Source organism: Tenrec ecaudatus, chromosome 12 (genome assembly GCF_050624435.1).
Source record: "Tenrec ecaudatus isolate mTenEca1 chromosome 12, mTenEca1.hap1, whole genome shotgun sequence".
In the NCBI taxonomy this organism is placed as follows: domain Eukaryota; kingdom Metazoa; phylum Chordata; class Mammalia; order Afrosoricida; family Tenrecidae; genus Tenrec; species Tenrec ecaudatus.
The window spans coordinates 96,344,982-96,369,365 of NC_134541.1; positions in this window are offsets into that span (position 1 = coordinate 96,344,982).

Below are 24,384 nucleotides of genomic sequence, written 5' to 3' on the forward strand. Positions count from 1 at the left end.
CCTTAGAGGCAAGGATGGTGAGTCTTTGTCAAACCGAGGAAGGCCGTAGACGAGATTGCGAGATTGATTGACAGTGACTGTGTCACTGCGAACTCCACCCTACGAACAAGTGGGAGGATGGCACAGGAAGGACCAGGTGGTGTGTTTCCTTCTGGGGAGCTGGGAGTAGGAATGACTTGATGGCCCCTGACAGCAACATCAACTACAGAACAATCTCTCAAACAAGATATTGAAGAAAAGTATAGGTTCATTTATGTAACCTTCAAAATCGGACCAAAATTCAACATCAGAGAGGCATCCATCTACACTCAGTGATTATTAGAAATGGCAGGATAGTGCCTCACTCCAGTGGAGAGAGATGAGGTGAGTGGTTTCAGGAATATTTAAATAAGAACAAATTTTCAAAACAGTTCTTGTATATTTTGTTTCCCCTAAACAAATAACACAAGACAATATTAATTTTATACCAATATGAAAAAATTAAAATACAAGCTCACAGCCTACATATGTAGAGAAATAATTGAAAACATTGACCAGCTTTAGAACAGGGGACTGGAAGTATGTGTGATTAAGAAGGAAAATGCTGATCTTTCTTTGAAGTTTTCTGTTGTCTATGACTTTATTAAATCTCTTCAAATTTCTTTGGAAAAAATGAACAAGTCCAAATAGTTTATAAATAATTCTTCACTGTAGATCTTGAGTCACTGCTACAGTTCAAAGTGCATGTCCAATTCTCATTTTTCTAAATCGACTAACTTTGTATTTAATTTTTAATGTGTTTCCATTTTAAGATTATTTCTTTATCTTTTAATTTTAGTATTTTAACATTGTATTAACATATAACTCATACATCACACACATTAGTGATTCAAACATCAAGAATTGTGCGATCTTTGCCACAATCCACGTTGGAGTATTTTCAACATTCTTGCATCCATCAGTACTAGCATCCCCTGTCCCCCTGTGTCTTCTAGTGTAGTCAGAGAAACCGATTGAGCTATATGTTTACCTATCCAGAATTTCTGATAAAAATCATACAAAATGGGAAAATATAGCAACCATAAAATAGAACCGAACAGTCTCCTTGCAAAAGTAATTAAAAACTAGGACAGGTTAAAAATGGGTCAAAAGCAAGGATCAACCTTGAAGCCCCTCCCAGGGAGACAAAGAACAGAAAAGTGGGTGAGGGGCGATGGAGGACGATATAAGATTTGGACAAAATGATCTGTAATTTATCAAGGGCTCATGAAGGAGATTCCCAGGGGAAGTGGGGGGAAGAAATGGGGAGCGGATATCAGGGGCTCAAGTGGGAAGAGACTTGAAAATGATGATGGCATTTTTAGGTGCAAATGTGCCTGACACACTGGAGAAATGTATGGATTGTGATAAGAGATTTAAGAGCCCCAATAAAAGTATTAAAAAATGGATCAAGGGGGGAAAATGTTAATATCTAAAATAATTAAAAGCAATCTGCAGCAGGGGTCAGAAAACTCTAACTTATAAGTTCTATGCAGCTCCTTCAGCAAGGATATGTGACTATGATGTAAAATTGAAAATGAAGATAACACCATGATACTTTCATTTATAGTATTACTTAAAATTTTCCTTATTTATAAATATATTTTATAGCTCTTGAATAATTTTTAAATTATTGTTATGTACCACGATGGCTAATGAATATAAAAAAATTTGTTGACCCCTTATCTCAGTGATTCACTTTCCAATTCACCCTGTCTGTGGACCAGATTGTTTACACGGGTATTCAATCAACTGAGGGAATTAACTAGAGGCTCAACGCACAGAAGGTCTACGCAAACGGAGGGGGCTTTCACTGTCATCCTTAGCCTTCTGCTAACCAGGTTTTCAGAATTTAAACTCTAATATAATTCCCTCCTCTAATCTTAGAGTCTACTATTCCAAATCCTTGGATCACACGACTACTTTGGCACTTCACCTAGATGGTTGCTTGTTAAGACAAGTTGTTAAGACACTACATGCTAGATGCTATTGTTGCTGATCACAGGGCACTATCTGATTTCTTCCCCCACACTTTTCTCTAGCACCCAGCTCTTCAGTGATCACTTCATGAGTTTAAGTATGGAGCCACAGTGTAATAACAGTTCTTCGATAAGGGTTTATGGTTAATGCCATATGGAGTAACGGAGACTGAGTGTTTACAGGAGCTGAGACCACCAAACCTTTCTCCTTTTGAAAGGTCTATGGACATAAATTGACACACGTTTTCTTAACTGCCATCCTGGCCACAACTGACTGAGCCCAGGCTTGGCATAATCTGACGTACAGGTTGCTCTTGTCAATTTCTGTGGAGGTGATTCCAACTCATGGCAACTCACATGTGGAGCATAACTGGTCTGGGGTTTTCAAAAGTCTGTTCTTTCAAGACCAAGTCACCAGGTCTGTCTTTGGAGGCTCTCTCCCCAACCTTGTGGCTACGAGGTAGATCACTTGTGCCACTCAGCCACCAAATCTGTAAGTTGGCCAGAAACCCTTCATCAATTCCTTGTGATAGAGAACTGGTTGACTTCAGGCAGCAATGCTGAAGCACAATAATGCGTGAGAGAGGGATGGCTCTGAACCAGCAAAAGCCAAGGTAAAGAAGAGACTGCAGGTGTAGCCCACCAAAGGCTGAGCCCTCTTCCCCACTTGAAACATATTTCCTTTATTATATGTAAATTTGCCTCCCAAAAGTGTTTTTTCTTAAAATCAGCACACTGTTGGGTGCTGATCAGTTCAAACATTTTCTCTAACAGAACAAACAAATGATACACAATTGGTGGCAAGTTGGGTTGCAGTTGCAATGGGGCCCCCAGAGTCCTGAAGGTTAGAGGAACCAAAGAGCTGCAATGCAAATTCTCATGACTGAAAACCAACATCACCGCCATTGAGGTGATTCACCTGCTGGCAATCCGACAGGACAAGGTAGAATGGCCCCTGGGTTCCTGAAGCTGACTCTTCACAGCAGGCCGTAGCCTTCTCCTTCTCCCAGCTAACAGGATGATTGTCACAGGACCAAAGGGGTTTTGTAAAACAAGAATATGAATGAAACGAGAACAAGGCTGGACATACAATATTATTAATAAATCAAGAGATTTTCATATGAAAGTGCAGCACAGAGCTGGAACCAGAGGCCAGAGAGGCACGTGGCTGTTGACAGTAGCATCTGAATGCTTAATAAATTCTAATTACTTAGAGAAATAGACATTAATATTTCTCAGATGAAACGTTAAAATATCCAAGTCCCTCACGAGGCTCTTGCTTCACTTTCATATAACACACCCCTTGTCCATGATTTCATGAGCTTTTTCTCTCCACCTTCACATCCAAGTTTAACCACACACACAAAAAAATGCCTGCAACTTTAGTGTACTTGACTGGTTTTAGAAGCAAATAACAAAAACAACTTTGACCATGTAATAATCTTTTCAGGTTAACTTTTCTCAATGCTTTTGAATTTAAATGAATTTTCAGCTCGTTATTTTTATGATGTGAGGCTTTATAGAAATGAGCTAATAGGAATGCCCAGTAACCAACAAGGGCTCTTATTTAAGATAAACTCATGACACAGTGGCCTATGCATTGGGCTGATAACCACAGCTTAGAGGTTCAACCTCACCAGCCAATCCACGGCAGAAAGATGAGGCTCTCTTCCTGTAAAGATACAGTCTCAGAAACCTTAAGGAGCAGCACTACTCTGTCCTCAAGAGTTAGTATGGTCAGGAATGAACTTGATGGCAGTGAGTTGTGGGGCAACTAAGAGCCAAAGGGCCTTTATCTTCCTGAATGCAAAAGCAGGGGAGAGAGAGAGGCAATTCAGTGGGTCAGAAAGCCTCCTGCTTAGGCGCTTTGAAGTCTGTGGCTTGAATACAATCTTCTCCACTAACTATCTCTACAAAGGCTCACCAATTTCTGGGTTAAAAGAGTAACGGAGGCAGCCTCCAAACCTAAAATTATCTGACTCCAGGGTCCATGTTTCTTTCTTTCTTTTAATATTTTTCAAGATAAATTAAGTGGAGATTTACATTTCAGATCATCCAATTGGTACATAACAACTTAAACTACTTACCAAAACACTCAGTAGCTTGCCCTGCTGTCCTCATTTGATTTCTCCCCTCCCTCTTATGGAATGCTATCTTCCACTTCACCCAAGGGAACTCTTTTCTACCCCATGTTGTTTCTTTACTCCTTGATTTAAAAAAATACTTTTATTGGGGGCTCTTGCATCTCATCACAATCCACGATTCATCCAGTGGGTCAAGCACATTTGCACATATACCGCCATCACCATTTTCAAAGCAATCTCTTCCCACTTGTGCCCTTGATATCAGGTCCCAATTTCTTCCTCCTCCTTCCTTCCCTCACAAATCATTGATAAGAGATATAGATTATTATTTTCATATCTTATATCATCTGCTGTCAGTCACCACCCACTTTTCTGTGGTGCGTCCCACATGGAGGGGATTATAGGTTGATCCTTGTGATCAATTCCCCTCTTCTCCCCGCCACCCTCCCCTAGTCCTCCTAGTATCTCTACTCTCATTATTGGCCCTGAGGGGTTATCTATCCTACATTCTCTGTGTTGTGAGTTCTTATCTGTAGCCGTGTGCATGCTCTGGTCTAATCCGATTTTTGAGGTAGAATTGAGGTCATGATAGTGGGGGGAAGGAAGAACAAAGAATGAGAGAGAAATCCTGTGTTTCATCAGTGCCATACTGCACCCATACTGCCTCATCTTTTCCCTGTGAACCCTCTGTGAGAGTGTGTCCAATTGTCTACCTCCGGCCATTCATGTTGGGTAGGATTTTGTTCTGGGGCTTAGCTGCCTGATACTTGATCCCATCAATAATTCATGATCATACAGGCTGGTGTGCTTCTTCCATGTGAGCTTCGTTGCTTCTTAGCTAGATGGCCATTATTTACCTTCAAGCCTTTAAGACCCCAGACACTATATCTTTTGATAGCCAGTCACCGTGTTTCATTTTTCCTTCTCATCTGCTTAGTAACCATCAAAGTCGATTCCTTGGGTATGAACGCCTTTGTCTTTTGTAACAGCCAGGGTCCATGTTTTAACCACCCTGCTCATTGCCTCTCATAAACGGACACGTGTCTGAGGAAGGACAAACAAAAAAATTCGTTGTGGCATTTGCTCTGAGAAGGAAAGTGGGTGTCCGAAGGCAAACCACCTACCCGGCCCACTGTGCTTTTACTACTCAATACTGAGAACCTAAGTGAAAAGGAGATCAAGAATGTGATCAATGTAAACCCGACCAAGGAGAACACCTCCAAGATATATTGTTACTGTGGAGCAAAAACAGACAAACACGAGGTGAACAATAGTGTGCAGAGCACGTTCCTGTTTGGTTTGTTATTATTATTTTAAAGAAAGGATTCTAAGACAATGTTATCTCTTGGAGGGAACAGGGTACCTGACATGTTAGAAGTTGCTTTCCAGGATATGCTCCTGTATTGCCTGGAATTGTTCCTTTAAATTTTTAGTTTTCAAATTATATGATGGATCTTCCTAATAATAAAACAATTTTAAAGAACAAATAAGTCCCGAATTCTTCTCCTTTGTAGCCCTGATCAACGACCCCTCATCTCTCAGAGACTCAGTGTCTTCACCTGTGAAACGGGAGCAACACTGCTTCTTGTAAGATCGCTGTGAGAATAAGCGAGACCCCATGTACGAAGCGTCGGCCCCACGAAGAGGTTCCCTATGTCACTGAAATCTCATTCAACTTCATTAAAACAGCAAACAATTTCAGAAAGAACCAGGAAGACACTAAGTTACCATGGTCGCATGACAAGACTATTATCAATGTTTCCCAGTGACTAGGAAGCCAGGATGCCCCAGCCCCGAGTCCCATCTTGTGGAACAGCACTGACCTAGGAGGCAGAGGGTCCCATGTGGCCAAGACTTGCTGCTTTGGATCAGGATGCTCAGTCCCAGCAGTTAGCTGCAGCTGCAATGACAACAGAAACCAGCTCCTTGAGCGCCAACACAGCCCTGCAAGATGAGTAGTGTCCTGTGATGCACAATGGTGGTGCCGGGAAGAGGAATGCCTTCTGAAGGGGTAGGAACTAGTCCTGGTCTGGTTTTGGTGTCTGAACCATAAATAATCTGGTAATTGCTCCTTCTCTTCTATTTTCTGGTAGAGATTGAACTTAGTCTCAGAGCTGGTCTGACACTAAGTCTATGAACTGCTGATTAGAAAACAGATTGTCCATAGGACCCAGGAATCCCATTGCTAGATATATATTCCAGATTGAAATAAATCAACCCTAGAGGAACATTATTAGATGATACGTTATAAAAAGGAAAGCTTTTCACACTCAAAGAATCACTTTCAAGTGTTGCTAGGGTTAAAAGTGGTGGGAATGCAAATTACAAACGAGAGGTTATGCTTATATAAACTTGGGTGAAGGAGAAGACAAGATACAATTAAGAGTGAAGTCAGCCAAAGTGATGGAGTCAAGAGAAAACACTGGCAGGAGTGCAACAGTTAACAGTAATAGAGGGACATTGTTATATACATCATTCAACTATAGTGATTTCCCAGTAAATGCATGGATCAACACACATGGGGAAACCAGTGTGGAGGGAGAGTAGGATTGTATATACGTGCTTACATATATTTGACAGATACTTCTACATGTATGCATACCTTTACTGAAAATGTATCCATGGGGGAAACCAAGAGCAACAGGCATAGCAAACTTGACAATGTTCTACATCCTACTTTGGTGAAGAGTGACTGGGGTCTTCATAGCTGGAGAGCAGCAACTGAAGTGTCATGATCGGTTTCTCCTCATCTCCAGGTAAGGATACTAAAGAAAACTGAAGATGTAGAGAAACAATTACCCCCATGGAGTAAAGGCCCAGAACATCAGCTTTCTCATTTCTGAATCCAGAAGAATTAGATGATGTCCTGCCAGCACAACAAACTGCCTGGAAGGAATTACAGACAAGGTCCTCGATAGACCGAGATACAAATGTGAAATAAAACTAACGCTCACAAACAAACACAGGAAACAGGCTTACTTCTTGGATAAAGAGTACTGAAGCCCCAGGACTATGGAGATTATGCTCCTTAGAAATCCTTGAGGTCTACAGCGGATTTTCCTCGTGTGCCTCCATTTTTAACGAAATAAAACAAAACAAACTTGCTGCCATCGAGTCAATTCTCACTCATAGTGACCCAGTAGGGCAGGGTAGAACTGCTCTGTGAATTTCCAAGTGTAACTCTTTATAGGAGTAGAAAGCCCTTCTTTACCCCTAGTGGTCCCAAACTGCTGGCCTTGTAGATGGCAACCCAAGGCATAACCACTACTCCACCATGGCCGTTCGCAATCCTTGATATCTGGAACAGGCTCGATTTTTAGCCAAATAAAAATAGGTCTCAATGGGGTCACAATAATTTCAGGGAAGTAGGGCTTCTATTGGCTAATCAACAACGTGAGGTCAAAATGTCAGCATTTACACAGAGACAAAGTTCAGAAGGGCTAGGAAAGCGGAGGAATGTAAATTCAAACGAGAGATGAATTGGCAAAAGTGAATTTACAGTGTGGTGATTACAATCAATGACAGGACACAGAATGCATATCAACTGTAAAGTGGGACACTAATTTGCCCTGTAAACCTTCACTCAGTCATAATAAAATCACACACACATGTTCCTGCACACACACACAAACACACACACCACAATCAGATAGTCAATGGTGTCCTGGGTCAACAGAGCATAGGGAGGTCAGGTCAATTCTGAGCAGGACTGTGCCTTATCACCTGACTTGAAGGACTTTTCACATCTCATCTTTTGGACGATCACGAAGAGTGTCCAAGATCCCTGAAGACAAGTTGGTGCATAAGCACATAATGGTGCATAAGCACATAGGAAATGTGGTGAAGGAATCTGATGATGCCTGGCTATCAAAAGATATAGCATCTGGGGTCTTAAAGGCTGGTAATTAAACAAGCAGTCATCTAGCATGGAAGAGACAAAGCCCCCATGGAAGAAACACACCAGCCTGTGTGACCATGAGATGTCGAAGGGAGGAGGTAACAAAAGTTCAGAAACACACGTCCAACTTGATGTGAAGCGGCATGGATTCCCTAGAGATGCAAAACTCACCTGTCCAGTAGTAATCCCACAGTACCACTCAGAAGGAGACACTCAAAGGGGAAAGGATGATTAAGTCAGGAGAAGGTATGGTACTCATGAACCACGTGCTTATCCACCGGTTCGTTAATATTTCCTTCCCTTAGAGGACAGGCTGTGATTTGTTTTACCTCGTTAATCATGTTAGATTCGTGTATGTTCATTTGTGCATTTAAGATCCTTCGGTACATGAAGCTCAGGGTAGGTGACGCTGCAGAAAATGTTACCTGAGTAATGGTTTTCTAAGGGTACAGGAGGGGGCGGGCATGAAGGAGAGGAGTTTGGAGCAGATAGCATTGATGATTGTATGACCCCACTGGATGGGATTGAACAACAGAATTGTATATAAGTAGACATTGGATTTTAGAAGATATTTCAATAGAACTATTATTTTTTTTTAAAGCAGCATATTGTCCAAACGGATTTGCCTCCACTCTGGTCCTCATCAGAGTTTCTCAAAAGCAACGACAACAACAACAAAATACACAATAAAGAGAACTTAGTCTGGAGATCTAAAGCTGTGGTTCCCAGATTGGGACAAACGGCCCCGAGTAGATGCTGTAACTGTTTAGGGAACCTCAAAAGCAGATGGCTATGTTTTGTCTCGGATTGTGGCCTCTAGTAGAAATGTTTATAATGGCCAGGGGAGGCTGGGACACATTTAGTATTTTTCTGAAAATTTGGCAGTAGGCCAAATTCCTTTGGGAACCTCTGACCTAAATGCAGGAAAGCATCACAGCAATGTACAGCAATCACAGTATGGCAAGCTGACAGACAAATGGTGGCTTGGAGTTCTAGTCTCCCCAATCGTGAGAAAGTAAATTTGTTTATGAAAGCGATCAACCACTGTGGTATTTGTGTTATAGTAGAAGTAGATAAGATATTTACTGTCTTAAGAATCAAGTGGAGTTCTTATTAATACATACGTTTCCAACCCTGGTTTTCACCTTTTTGAAGAACAGGATCTTGGAAAACAGTCTATCTAAATTCACTAGCAATCAAATTATGTCACAAAATGTCATGGTGAAGTCTCATTGATAGTTAGGATCCAAGGACAACGAAAGCTATAATCTCACTGCCATCGAGTGGATTCCCACTCCCAGCAGCCCTGCGACAAGACAGCACTGCCCCTGTGTGTTTCCAAGACCGTAAATCTCTGTGGGAGTAGAAACCCTCGTCTTTCTCCCTCTGAGTGGATGATGGTTTCAAAGTGCTGACCTTGTGGTTAGCAGCCCAGTGCATAACTACAACGCCACTAGGGTGCCTGATGGGGCAATAAAGGTTAGGTATAGAGGCTAGGAGGGAAAGCAACCACAAGACGGTTCATTATTACTGCAAGATGGTCCATTATTAAGCTGACCACAGTTTCACAAGAAAACTTGTCTGCTTGTCCAATTCCACAAGAGTATTCCACAGAAAAGTTTTGCCAAATGAACCATTATTTTTTTGAATGGTTATCTAAGTGGTGAAAGGTAAGGAGATTATTTACTGTCTTCTTCTTATATCTCCTCTTTTGCTGGTTAACGTTTTCTTACGAGGGATTAGCTCTGTCATGACCTGAGATTCTTGTCTACCCCTATTGAGGGGGAAGCCCAGTTCTCACAGACTCATTAAATCAGGGTGGTAGCAGAAGAGCAATTCCCCCAATGCAGGCAGAAGATATTTGAAGATTTTGAATTTGAAAAGCAAGGGCAAAAGCGGACATTCAATATATTTAAGAACCAATAGCAAGTCCTAATTAAAATGAGACACTAATGTAGAAAAAACCTCCAGTCCATTAAAAAAGACCTGACATACCAAATTTATAGAAACGGAGAAACCTTTAAGAGTGTCACTCAAAGACACCCTTTATTGTGGAACTAAAGCCGCCCCATGGTTGGTAGTTCAAAGTCACCAGCAGCTTGGGAGAAAGCTGGAGCTTTCTACTCCTGTAAACAGTTGCAGCGTTAAATCCACAGGGGTCGCTACGAGTCAGCATTGACTTGATAGCACTGAGTGACAAAGCCACTCCCAGAGGTCACCCTTCAGCCGAGCAGTGGATTGGCCTGTAGAATATACAAAACCCAGGAGGCAGGTAATATTGGTAACATGTTTCTTCAACAATACCCGGTACCCTCTAAACAACATATAAGGAAGTTTAAACAATTCCTTTTTAATCATTAAAAATCTGATACTGCTATTGGCGTCATTCATAAAATGCCAATTAGTTCTGAGTACATCTCGAGCATGTTATTGTTGCCAATCCCTCCAGCCTCTTGTTTAGAAACATGGCATTTTATATGTATCCTAGAGGTTAGCTGAATGAAGTCCAGAAAGCAGAATTCCGGGAGGAAACTGTTGTCATGAATCCAAACCATTTCAAATTCCCAAAAGCAGCCAGGAAGAAAGATTCAGATTGCTGATGATCCAGCCTAATAGACAACATCATGACAACACAAGAAAGATTGAAGTTATCCACAGTTTCATTTTACTTACATCTAGAATCAGTGCCCGTGCAAGCAGCAGTCAAGAAACATCAGTAATAAGATCACACAAAAACAACCAATCACATGGAAATTGAACAACACATTACTTAAAATCCACTGGGTAATTAAAGAAACTAATGGCAATTAATAGTAATAAATGCACATATCAAAAAAGAACACTACAAAATCAACACTTTATCTGAAAACCTATATCAATTAGAATAATAACAGCAAAACCCTTAGTCAACAGAAGAAAAGAAATGATAAACATAGGAACAGAAATAAATGATTCAGAAAATAATAAAATAAATAAATGAGGCAAGAAGTAGTTCAGTTAAAAGAATTTTATTTTATTTTTTATGAATCAATGGATGAGGGGGATCTTACCGGTCTGATAGCAATAGATACATTAATTGCATCAAGCACATTCATACATATGTTGCTGCCATCCTTTTCAAAACATTTTCCTTCTACTTGAGCCTTTGGTATCAGCTTCTCTTTTTCCCTCCCTATCACACCCTCCCTTCCTCATGAATATTTGATAAATTATTGTGTTCATATCTTTTTAAAAATTAAATACTTTAATTGGGGGGCTCTTACCTCTCTTCTCACAGTCTGTACATTCTTCCATTGTTGTCAAGCACACGTATACATATGTTGTCATCACCATTTTCAAAGCATTTTCTCTGTCTTGAGCCCTTGATATCAGCTCCTCATTATCCCCATCCCTTCCTTCCTTATGAACCTTTGATAAGTTATAGATTATTATTTTCATATCTTACATTGTCCTCCGTCACCGTTCACCCATTTTTCTGTGGTTTGTCCCCCTGGGAGGGGGTTAAAGGTTGATCCTTGTGCTTGATTCCCCCTTTCTTCCCCCACTTTCCCCTTATTCTCTTGGTAGCTCTATTCTCATTGTTGGTCTTGTGGGCTTTATCTATCCCAAATTCCCTGTGTTGCCAGTTCTTATCTGTAGCACCGAACATGTTCTGGTCGAGTCTGATTTGTAAGGGATAATTGACATGATAGTGGGGTGGAGGAAGCATTAACGAGCTAGAGGAAAATTGTATGTTTCATCAGTGCTATACTGTGCCCTGACTGGCCCATCTCTTGCTTATGACCCTTATGTAAGGGTATGTCCAATTATCTACAGATAGACTTTGGGTCTCCACTGCACACACAGGCAAGTACCCCATTCACCTTGGCATGGTTTTGTTCTGGGTCTTAGATGCCTGATACATGATCCCATAGATACCTCATGATCACACAGGCTGGTGTGCTTCTTCCATGTGGGCTTTGTTGCTTCTCAGCTAGGTGGCCGCTTGTTTATCTTCAAGGCTTTAAGACTCCAGATGCTGTATCTTTTGATAGTCGGGCACCATCAGCTTCCTTCACTACATTTGCTTATGCACCCATTTTGTCTTCAGTGACTGTGTTGGGAATGTGAGCATCACAGAATGCCGCATTGTTAAAACAAAGTGTTCTTGTGTTGAGAGGTTTCATGAGTTGGGGCCTAATGTCCATCGGCTACCTTGATGGTAAACATATAGATATAAATCCCCAGATCTAGTTCCCTATCATTCTATATAAATATGTTTCTATATGGACACGACTGTATTCAGACCTCTATAAATGTCCTTTGCCTCCTACTTCTTTACACTATTTCCATTTTCTTTCCTCTTGTTCTACTATGATGTTTGGCCTTCATTCAGGTTTGGCTCTCATTCCTCACTGCTCCATTGCCCTTGATTAAGCCCCACTAGCAATCCTATGCCCTTCTCTCCAATGATTTTTAGTTCACTTGTTTCCTCATGCCTGGGTTAGTTGATCCCCCCCACCCCGCTCTTTTCTCCTACCTCCCCCTCACCCGTGTCGCCCTGGAATCATCAGCCCCGTTGTTTTCATCTCCAAATTGTTTATCCCACCGATCTTATCCAGATAGACATGCAGAGACATTAATAAGTGCAAAACCCAGGCAAAGCCAAACAAAAGAACAAAGGAAGACAAAAACAACAAAGCAACAACAACAAAATCAGAATAACAACAAAAATAAAGCCAAGGACCAAAAAGGAACTATCAATAGTTAAAGGTCTTTTTTTTTTTTTTTTTACTTCTAGGAGTGTTTTCAACTCAAGTCGATGGGGTGGCACACTCTGTCCCCAAAGTCTATTTTCGGTATTCCCTGTGGATTTCATTGCTTTGCTCCCCTTGCTCTCGTGTTGTATGCCTTTAGTGATTCGAAACAGTGTGATGGGTTCAGATCAGGCACAATTCCCCACCGTGTCTCCATTGTTGATCCACGTCATGCTATGATTCACTGAGGGACATCATGCCTCTTAGTCAGGTCGGCCCTTTGGTTCTCTCTGTGCGTTGTCTGCGCTGAGCAGGAATATCGTCCTCGGGCTTGGTAGGCCAGGATGTTTTACCCTCATTCTCCATACCACTTTGTTTTTCCTCAGTGCTCTAATCAGAAGTGCCCCTCTCCCCAAGATGTAGCTCCAGTGCTGTCCTTTGAAGTGCATTCTTCTTGTGGGGCGGGTGGTCCATATGGTGGGGATTGGGACCCGCCCTGCAGAGCTCTCTATTGGTTCTCTGGTAGGTGCCCCTATGTTGTATTCACATTATGGCGCATTGGGTTGAAGCCTGGAGTATGCCCCTCTCCTGTGGAGGTCTAAATAATACCCTCCCCTTGGGTGTGTTAGTGCCCTGCTCCTGCCTTCCCATGTCTTTTTCCCCTCTCTTTCTTTCCCCCTCCTAGTTAGTGGTCTGCCTGGATTGGGTTTTGCTCCTGCCATAGTACTTGGATCTCAACCCAGGGATGTATGTATATAGGCACTTTTCCGCTATGCCCATATTTTTTTAAGCTTATGTCAGTGGACTCATGTACTTGTGCTTTTGTCCTTGACTTACTTCACTAAGCATGATTTCCTACAGTTGTTCCCATGCGGCAATGTGCTTATGTGTTCATCACTGCATTTTAGGGATGTGTAGTACTCCATTGTATGTATGTACCATAGTTTTTGATCCATTCGTCTCTGATGGAAATTTGGGTTTTTTTGAACTCCTTGCAATTGTGAACTGTGCCGCAATGAACATTGGAGCACAGATGTCTGGCCGTGGTTTGTTTCTTGCCTCTTCTGGTTATGTGCCCAATAGGGGCATTGGTGGGTCGCATGATAGCTCAATCACCATCTATTTTAGATACTGCCAAATTGATTTCCATAATGGCTGTACATAGCCACAGGTCCACCAGCAGTGGATGAGAATTCCTATCTCACCACAGCCCCTCCAACACGTGTTCCTTTGTAATTTTTAATTGGGCTATCTTTGAGGGTATTAGGTGGTATCTCAGTTGTTTTAATTTGCATTTCTCTTAGGACTAATGATCAGAGATGAAAATAATGGGAACAATGGTTCTGGGGGGGATACGGGAGACAGAGAGGGGGGAGAAAGGAAATGGCGGGGGAGGGGTGGAGGAACAACCTAGGGACAAGGAAACAACAAGTGAACGAAAATCAATGGAAGGAAGTTTGTAGGATGCCCAGTGGGGCTCAATCAAGGGCAATGGAGCAGTTAGGAATTACTAAACCCAAATGAGGCCGAACGTGATGGTGGGACAAAGGGAAGTAAAAGGAAGCAGAGCAAAGGACCAGGAAGCAAAGGATATTTACAGAAACCTAAGTATAGATTTGTACATAGGTAAATATATATATATATATAATGTGAGGTGAATATTACTATGTACTCATATCTATATGTTAAGAATTAGGGTTGCAGATGGACATTAGGCCTCAACTCAAGTATTCCCTTAACACAAGAGCACTTTGTTCTAACAATCCAGCATTCTGTGATGCTCACCTTCCCAACTGGATCACTGAAGAAAAAATGGGTGCATAAGCAAATGTGGTGAGGAAAACTGATCGTGTCGTGCTATCAAAACTTATAGCGCCTGGGGTCTTAAAGGCTTGAAGATCAACAGAAGCAGCAAAGCCCACATGGAAGAAGCACACCAGCCTGTGTAATCATGAGGGGCTGATGGGATAAGCAGAGGTCCTCAAACTACGGCTCGCAGGCCACACAGGGCCCACGGGCCATACGTGGCCACGTGAGGACATTTTTCCGGCCCTCATGGTGTTTTTGCCCCATTTTGTTTTCTACTTCGAGATAAGATATGTGCGGTGTGCAAAGGAATTTATTCACAGTTTGTTTGTTTTTTTTAACTATAGCCTGGCCCTCTGACAGGTCTGACCGAAAGTGAACTGGCCCCCTGTTTAAAAAGTTTGAGGACCTGATAAGGTATCAGGCATCTAAGACTCAGAATAAAACCATACCCAATGTGAATGAGGGGGGGGGCATGGAGTAGAGACATAATACCCATCTGTAGACAATTTTACATCCCCTCAAAGAAGGGTCCCAGGGAAGAGATGAGCCCGTCAGGGTTCCGTATAGCACCAATGAAACACACAGCTTTCCTCTAGCTCTTTGGTGCTTCCTTCACCCCCTATCATGACTTCAATTCTACATTACAAATTGGATTAGACCAGAGCATGCAAACTGCTATAGATCAGAGGCTGCAACAGAGGGAATCCAGGAGAGATGAACCCCTCAGGGTCAACAAGAAGGGTAGAGATATCAGGAGGATTAGGGCAGAGTGGGGGGAGAAAAGGGGAAATAATCACAAGGATCAATCTATATCCCTCTCCCAGGGGGACAAATAACAGAAAAGCGGGCAAGGGACAATGGAGGATGATGTAAGATAAGGAAAAAATAATCTATAAATGATCAAAGGTTCATGAGGGAGGGGGAAAATGCGAAACTGATATGAGGAGCTTAAGTGGAAAGAGAATGCTTTAAAAATGATGATGGGAGCATATGTGCAAATGTGCTTGACACATTGGAGGTATCTATGGATTGCGTTAAGAAATATAACAGCTAATTAGGGTGCGAGGTAGTACCGATGAAGAACACAGCTCTCCCCCAGATCCTGGATGCTTCCTCCCCCCAACTACCATGATCCGAATTCTACCTTGCAAGGCTGGATAGGGCAGAGGCTGTACACTGGTACATATAAGGGCTGGAGGTACAGAGAATCCAGGGTGGAGGATACCTTCAGGACCAAGGTTGTGAGGGACGATGCTGGGAGAGTGGAGGGTGAGTGGGTTGGAAAGGGGGAACTGATTACAAGGATCCACATGTGACCTCTTCCCTGGGAGAGGGACAGCAGAGAAGGGGGGAAGGGAGACTCCGGATAGGGCAAGATATGACAAAATAACGATGTATAAATTACCAAGGGCACATGAGGGAGGGGAGAAAGGGGAGGGAGGGGAAAAAAACAGAGGACCTGGTGCAAGGGGCTTAAGTGGAGAGCAAATGCTTTGAGAACGATTGGGGCGGGGAATGTATGCATGTGCTTTATACAATTGATGTATGTATATGTATGGACTGTGGTAAGAGTTGTATGAGCCCCTAATAAAACGTTTAAAAGAAAAAAAAGAAATCCATATTTGTCAAACTGGCTGCAGCGCCAGGCCAGGCGTAGAGGCCGCAGAGGCAGTGGCTCCTGCCCCCGGGGCCCCCGGGCCTCGCCGCTAGTGCGTCTCCTCCGGCCCCGGGCCCGCGCACGCGTGGGAAAGTTGGCCTGGAACCTGCCCGACCAGTTCCGCTGGCGCGCGGACCGGCCGCAGAAGTTGGTGCTGCAAAACTTTTTTGGGGGGTTCCGCGGGAGCCCCAGTGCGTCGGGACCGGATGCGCGCCGGCTAGCGACCCCTGGGCCGAGAGAGGTACCCGCAGAGCGACGCGCAGTGGGGGCGTCCCGGCCCCGCGGCCCGGGGGCTATGGCCATGGTGGCCGGAGGCTGGGGCGGTCCCGGCGGCGGTGGAGACACGAATGGCGTGGACAAGGCGGGTGGCTACCCGCGCGCCACCCACCGAGGAGGACTCGGACTCGCTCCCGGAAGCCCAGATAACCTGTGTGCGAGCTGGCGGCGCGGCTGCTCTTCAGCACAGTGGAGTGGGCGCGCCAAGCGCCCTTCTTCCTCGAGCTGCAGGTGGCTGGCCAGGTGGCCCTGCTGCGGCTCAGCTGGAGAGAGCTGTTCAGTGCTGAACACAGCACAGTGCCCCCTGGCGGCATGCGCGCATTCCTGGTCTCAGAAACGTTTCTTGCGTGAGCCCATTCACGGAACGGGCTTTCAAATGATGCGTTCCAGCCACTGGCCCAACTGTGAGTGCTCCACCGTTGCCTGATCTGGCAGCTAGAGGTGTACGCTCTGGGTTTGACCTTCGGCTAAAGCCTCAAAACCCCAAGCAAGGCTAATGAGTATCATGCCCCTACTCAAAGCCTAGCACCTCCCCCCTTTTTGACACCACCCCTTTTTTGGCGCCTCCCCTAGTTTTTTGACGCTGCACCTCTTTTATATTTTCGTTTTCTTTTTTTCCCTTCTTTTCGACACTTGCCATCTTCACCACCTGCTCTGATGGGCAACTCCCTGGGCCGTCTAGGCTCCCGGGCTCAGCACCCAGAACCAGGTGCCCAGGTCCCTCCCAGGGCCCCCAGGAGCCTGCAGGTGGCACGCAGAGTTGGCCTAAGGCCCTGGGATGGCCGAGGTTCCCCAGTTGTGTCTTCCAATGGACAGGATCACAGGCCATCCTTCATGCCAGCACGGGGCCTGCTTCGGCGCTCTCTCCCAGCCCTCTGGAGGCGAAGACCACCGATTGTGCAGACCCTGCGGTCCTTCTTGGGGGTCTACACCTCTGTAGGCAGTCTTCACCCTTGGAGGAATCGCGGGAGGGCTGCACCCCACCGCAACGTGTCCCGCAGCTCCATCAGGGCCGTGAGTCAATGGATTCGATCTTGGGTCCCCGAGCAGGCTGTCACATCTCTGCGGCCACCAAGCCCCCGGGGTGTCCAAGGTCCTAGCACAGAAGGGGTCCAGAGGGAGAGCAGGTTGGAGAGGTCCAGGCAGCAGACAGACATCACCATCCCAGAGGGGCCAGCTGGTCGGAATAGGGGCCCTGGTGGCACCAGGAGGATGTGTTCCCTCTGTCAGCCCTGGCATGGCCACGGTGCGGACACTTCCTCCTGTTCCAGGTCTGAGTCCAGGAAAAGACACCTCCATCCCAGGAACTCAGGACAAGATGCCATCCCAATAAGGCATACCCCGGTCCTGAGCTCCTGCTGTACCAGAAATCCCATCAACAGTTCCTATAGCTCCTCCCGAGGCTCCCCACCCCTCAAGAGGAGGAGGGTTCCTGCCACACCTCATTCCCTGTTGCTGCCACCTAGGTCTCTGAAAAGAGATCAAGAGGAGACCCAGGAATGGTTCCTATCAGAATCAGCTGTGGCTCAGGGGAAAGGGTCATATGAACCACTGTCAAAAATGAGCCCAGAGCAGACACACACCTTGAGGGGCTGCTCACCCACACGTGAAACATCGGGGCCCAAGAAGCGCAGGTTTCCCCTGCTGAGACCGAGGACAGGGGACCCTCTGGTGCTGCCTACAGCTCCGGATACAGGAAAATCCCTCGCTGAGGAACACCGGGACGGGGACAAGAGGGCTGTGCCCCAGCGCCTCCACCAGGCACTGGATGGTGACACAGGAACCAAGTCAGACTGTAGTGCCCTGCCACTTTCAAGCACGGCCCTACTGCCTGATAATCTGCCTGCTCTTCCAGCATCAGCCCTGCCAGCCACCCACCCAAGTCAGCAACAAGAGACTAGGAAAATGCAGGGATCCCAAGGTCCACTGGTCGAGTGGATGCCTGCTGGACTGGCCTCCTCCAGCAATCCCCTCTTATTGTCACCACCTCACTCAGCCACTGGCTCATACATGCTGCCGTCGGCCCCTTTCATCCTGGTGGTTCCTGCAGCACTGTCACCCTGGATCAGTGCTGCCTGGTCTACAGGACCTCCATTGTCTAACACGCTTGCTGCCCCTTCACCAAATGTGGGAACGACTACTGGAAGCACTTTTTCTCACCTGCCTGGTCCCGCTGTTCTCTTCTCCACTGCTGCCCACAATGGATGGACAAAGCTACCCAAATCAATACCTGGGTATTCTGCTGTGTCCTCCTCAGGCCTCCCTTTTCTGAGCAAGACGCTAATCTCTCCTGCAGCTGTGACCCTGAAAATGGGGGCTGCTTCACACAGGGCTAGTTCCACCAGCACAACGACAGGCTTGCTCCCCCAGCCTGCTGCTGAGAGTGAGATCAGCCCGATGGAAACGGGTCCATCCCCCCAACCGGGTCCTTCTTCCAGGACCAAGTCCTCCACCAGCAAATCTGCAGGCTTGCTCGCCAAGCCTGCTGCTGGCAGTGAGGTGACCCCGATGGAAATAGGTCCATCACCCCAACAGGGTCCTTCTTCCAGGACCAAGTCCTCCACCAGCCAATCAGCAGGCTTGCTCCCCAAGCCTGCTGCTGGCAGTGAGGTGACCCCGATGGAAATTGGTCCATCACCCCAACAGGGTCCTTCTTCCAGGACCAAGTCCTCCACCAGCAAATCTATAGGGTTGCTCCCCAAGCCTGCTGTTGGCAGTGAGGTGACCCCGATGGAAATTGGTCCATCACCCCAACAGGGTCCTTCTTCCAGGACCAAGACCTCCACCAGCAAATCTGTAGGCTTGCTCCCCAAGCCTGCTGCTGGCAGTGAGGTGACCCCGATGGAAATTGGTCCATCACCCCAAAAGGGTCCTTCTTCCAGGACCCAGTCCGCCACCAGCAAATCTGCAGGCTTGCTCTCCAAGCCTACTGCTGGCAGTGAGGTGACCCCGATGGAAATTGGTCCATCACCCCAACAGGGTCCTTCTTCCAGGACCAAGTCCTCCACCAGCCAATCTGCAGGCTTGCTCCCCAAGCCTGCTGCTGGCACTGAGGTGACCCCGATGGAAATTGGTCCATCACCCCAACAGGGTCCTTCTTCCAGGACCAAGTCCTCCCCCAGCCAATCTGCAGGCTTGCTCCCCAAGCCTGCTGCTGGCAGTGAGGTGACCCCGATGGAAATTGGTCCATCACCCCAACAGGGTCCTTCTTCCAGGACCAAGTCCTCCCTCAGCCAATCTGCAGGCTTGCTCGCCAAGCCTGCTGCTGGCAGTGAGGTGACCCCGATGGAAATTGGTCCATCACCCCAACAGGGTCCTTCTTCCATGACCAAGTCCTCCACCAGCCAATCTGCAGGCTTGCTCCCCAAGCCTGCTGCTGGCAGTGAGGTGACCCCGATGGAAATTGGTCCATCACCCCAACAGGGTCCTTCTTCCAGGACCAAGTCCTCCACCAGCAAATCTGTAGGCTTGCTCCCCAAGCCTGCTGCTGGCAGTGAGGTTACCCCGATGGAAATTGGTCCATCACCCCAACAGGGTCCTTCTTCCAGGACCAAGTCCTCCACCAGCAAATCTGTAGGCTTGCTCCCCAAGCCTGCTGCTGGCAGTGAGGTGACCCCGATGGAAATTGGTCCATCACCCCAACAGGGTCCTTCTTCCAGGACCCAGTCCTCCCCCAGCCAATCTGCAGGCTTGCTCCCCAAGCCTGCTGCTGGCAGTTAGGTGACCCCGATGGAAATTGGTCCACCACCCCAACAGGGTCCTTCTTCCAGGACCCAGTCCTCCACCAGCAAATCTGCAGGCTTGCTCCCCAAGCCTGCTGCTGGCAGTGAGGTGACCCCGATGGAAATTGGTCCATCACCCCAACAGGGTCCTTCTTCCAGGACCAAGTCCTCCACCAGCCAATCTGCAGGCTTGCTCCCCAAGCCTGCTGCTGGCAGTGAGGTGACCCCGATGGAAATTGATCCATCACCCCAACAGGGTCCTTCTTCCAGGACCAAGTCCTCCACCAGCCAATCTGCAGGCTTGCTCCCCAAGCCTGCTGCTGGCAGTGAGGTGACCCCGATGGAAATTGGTCCATCACCCCAACAGGGTCCTTCTTCCAGGACCACGTCCTCCACCAGCAAATATGCAGGCTTGCTCCCCAAGCCTGCTGCTGGTAGTGAGGTGACCCCCATGGAAATTGGTCCATCACCCCAGGAGGATGCTCACTCAAAGGTCGTAGCGACAGACACATCTACACACCTGCATCCTGCTGCTCACATGGGTGTCACAACAAGGGGTACATCCCAGGTCCCCCAGTCGCTCCTTCTGGAAACAATCTTGAGCAGCGGACAGCCCCGAGTGTTCCCTCAGACATCTCAGGCACCCGTCACTGGCAGCACTATCCATACCAGACAAGCCATGAGCCAGCCTGTGGTGTGTGCATCAGGCTCAAACCCCACATCAAACTTAGCGGTTCAACCTGGAGCCGCTAGCAGGCTGACATCCTCAGCCCTCCGTGGACAGCAGCCTGTCACAACAAGTTCCAAAAGTTCATCCCAGACAGCCAATGTGGCAGCTCCAGCTTCGGGCCCAGGCTCAAGCTCCTCTGGGGTTAAGCCAGTGGGCACCAATTCATACCTTTCATCTGTCCTCAAGAGCTCAGGACAAAGACAGCCACTTTTAGAGCCCAGTTCCCTCTTTGGAGCAATAAACCTGGGGGCAGACACAAAGAGGCCCCTTCAAAAACGCAGCGGAACAGGCTTGGGAATGAGCACCAGAGCTACTGGTACACAGAGCAATTCCACAATGAAGGTGGGATCCAGCCCTGGCAAGCCAAGCCCTGCGGTTGCAGGCTCTTCTGCACCCACCCTAAAACACCAGGACCCCGGAGCCACAGCTACCTCCAACAGACAGCAGATTCCTGGGAGCTCGCCCAAGCAGGGCTCCTCGATGGCAGGTGGAGGGCTGGCTACCAGTGACAGGCAGGCTTCTGGTTCCAGCACAGGCTCTGCTAATGCTCAGAATCCTGGGTCTCCTCACACGTCCAAAACACAGACCAAGCATCTCTTATCTACTCGTGCTACCTCACGCTCTGCTAAGAAACACTTATCAGATGGCAACAAGCGACCTCACACCAGGTCCAGTTCCTCTGACTCAGATACATGAAGGCGGGGCTAAGAGGAAGTAGCCAGTATGTACTTCCTCCCAGGGGGGCCTTTCTTGTACTCTGTCTAGGCCCTATTCTAAAACCTCCTGCTGAACACGCTGATCCTGGTGCAATCTAGGGGCCAGACATGTATGATCTAACTGATCGAGGAGACCTGTTGTAAACCGAGTCCAGAGAGGAAGATGAGCACAAAGAATGGTCCTTGTGGGAGTGAATAGTGAGCTTGAACTCAACATGCTGAACTGTTTCTAGGTAAGATTACTCTGAGACAACAAACTGGTGTCAACAGTTACTCAAGATCAGAGGTCAGGATTGAAGGTGGAGCCGCAGAATGACATGTGTGCCAAAGCCTGCTCTAGCAGTCATTGGCGAGTCCTGGGAAACCCCCCCACCCACCCACCCCGCGCAGCTCAGCGGGTGTTAAGCGGACTCTTGGTCATTTCCAGTGGTGATGCCTCAAGGTGAAGCAACGTCTTGAGGTGAAGTGTTGAGATGTGTTTGAAAACGACGAGCTCTTGGGCGAGGCTGAGGTTTCACTGGATACTCGGCTGGATTAGTGGACACCCCCCATCCCCACACCACCCTGAGAAGCTCACAGAGGGATGCTGAGGATGCAAGGACATTCTATAACCCATGGTGGCCCTCAGTGACCTAGTTAACCATGTGATTCGTTGGCTACCGGACATGCGGGGGTTTACCAGCCTGGGAGGCTGATCTGGTACAGCAAGCACATGTCTGGGTTGTTGTGACTTGCATTGTATGCTTGTGGGCATCCACCTGGAGTCCTTAGGACAGCATTCCCACGGAAGTTTCTTGGTGGTTCCCTGTATTCGACACAAAGAAGTAGCTCATTTCCCAAAACTTTGTCTGGTGCTGCAGGACATTACAATGTGACGATCTGTAGCTTAATTTAGGGTAGGAGGAAAACATGTGTGCAGATTGAGAGCCTTTTCATGCTTGTTGACTTGTTGAATGCAAACCAGATTGATTTAAGCAAGCTTTTCCCATTGTGCCTTGAGATGGGGAAGCAAAGTTACACTGACCTGAGGCTGTTTGCGCATGCCTGGGTGAAAAGTCTATGAGGAATGTACGGCCGAGGCCACCCTAAAACAATGACACACTTCCCATTCCTTAGTCTCTAAATGACTTAGTATATTCTAAAGTACTAAATGAAAACCATTTTAGGAACTGAGTTAAAAGTCATAGCATGGGCTAAAAAGCAAGAGTGAAAACAGGATGATTGGTAATAGGTTTTTGTGTTTTGTTTTGTTTTAAAAGAAAAAAAAGAGAGAATAGTTTTGTCTTCAAGTAAAATGTCTGGTTGTGCCAAAATATAAAGGATAGTAAAGCCCAACTTGAGGGGATGTAGTAAGTTATAAAAAGTTTTTTAAAAAATAAACTTAATTTGCCTTAGTTTTCAATACCAGCAAATACTGCGTATGGTAAAAAGCAATGAGGTGTTTTAAAATCTTTACAGAGTAGATCAATGGTGGTGGATTATTCACAGGATAGTGAAAAAGGCTGGTAAACCACTTCACTGCAGAATGCCATCTGACTGATAATACCTTGTATTAAAAAAGGAGGGAGAATCATAGTCTTTAAAAAGGTATAAACAGAGTGGACTCCAAACCCTGTGTCATGGCAGGTTTATAATGCCAATCAGTTCAAGTAAATGTTAACTATTATGTGAAATATATTTGGCCAGATAGAGGAAGTGTTCCCCAAAACAAGACCAGATTGGGACCCTAATACCTCTGCAGGAGATAGGAGCCTCACCCAATACTGCTCAACACTACAAAAGGGTCTGAAAGATGCAGGGAAAAAAAGCCTACCAATTTGTCTAAAGTCACTAAGGTTAAACAGGGGCCTAAAGAAAGCCCTACTGCCTTTCTTGAAAGGCTGCAAGAGGCTTACCGGGTGTACACACCCATAAACCCCAGCGCCCCGGCTAATCAGGCGGCTCTTGTTATGCAGTTTGTAGCACAGTCAGCTCCTAATATTAGAAAAAAGTTGCAAAAATTAGAAGGCTTTGAGGGTAAATCTCTCTCTGAGCTCCTGCCGGTGGCCCAAAAAGTTTGTGACAACAGAGAAGATCCAGCTGAGGCAACCCGAGATCTTACTCAAAAAATGCCCGAGATCTTACTCAAAAAATGGCAAAGGTGCTTCTAGCAACAGAAGCCGGGGCCCGCCGCACCTGTAGCCACCCCCCCCACCCCCCGCCGCCAAAAAAAGAAAAAAGGAGATTTCGGCCAAACACAGCGAAGGCCCACCCAGCCGCGTTTAGGAAAGGATCAGTGTGCTGTGTTCAAGGAAGAAGGGCACTGGAAAAGCGAGTGCCCTAACCGAGGACAATGGAAACCCAAGAAACCCTCCATCCCTGTCTTAGTGGAGGAGCTGGAGTGACGGGGCCGGGGTTCAGCACACCCCCCACCCCCCTAAGCCCAGGGTAACTCTCATGGTGGAAAACAAACCAATCAATTTTTTAGTAAACACCGGAGCAACCCATTCAGTGCTCACCTCACCTATTGGCCCCCTCTCCAAGGACACTGCTAAAATTATTGGGGCCACGGGAAAAGTGAAGACATATCCATGGTCGTCAGCTAGAATTTCTAACCTGGGAAAAGGAACTGTGACTCACTCTTTCTTAGTCATTCCAGAATGTCCCACCCCCCTCCTGGGAGGAGACCTGCTCAGCAAGCTGAAGGCCACTATTTCCTTCAAAAAAGACTCCATGCAGGTACTAACGGGGGTCGGGGCCCTGCTGGTTTCGTTTCCAAT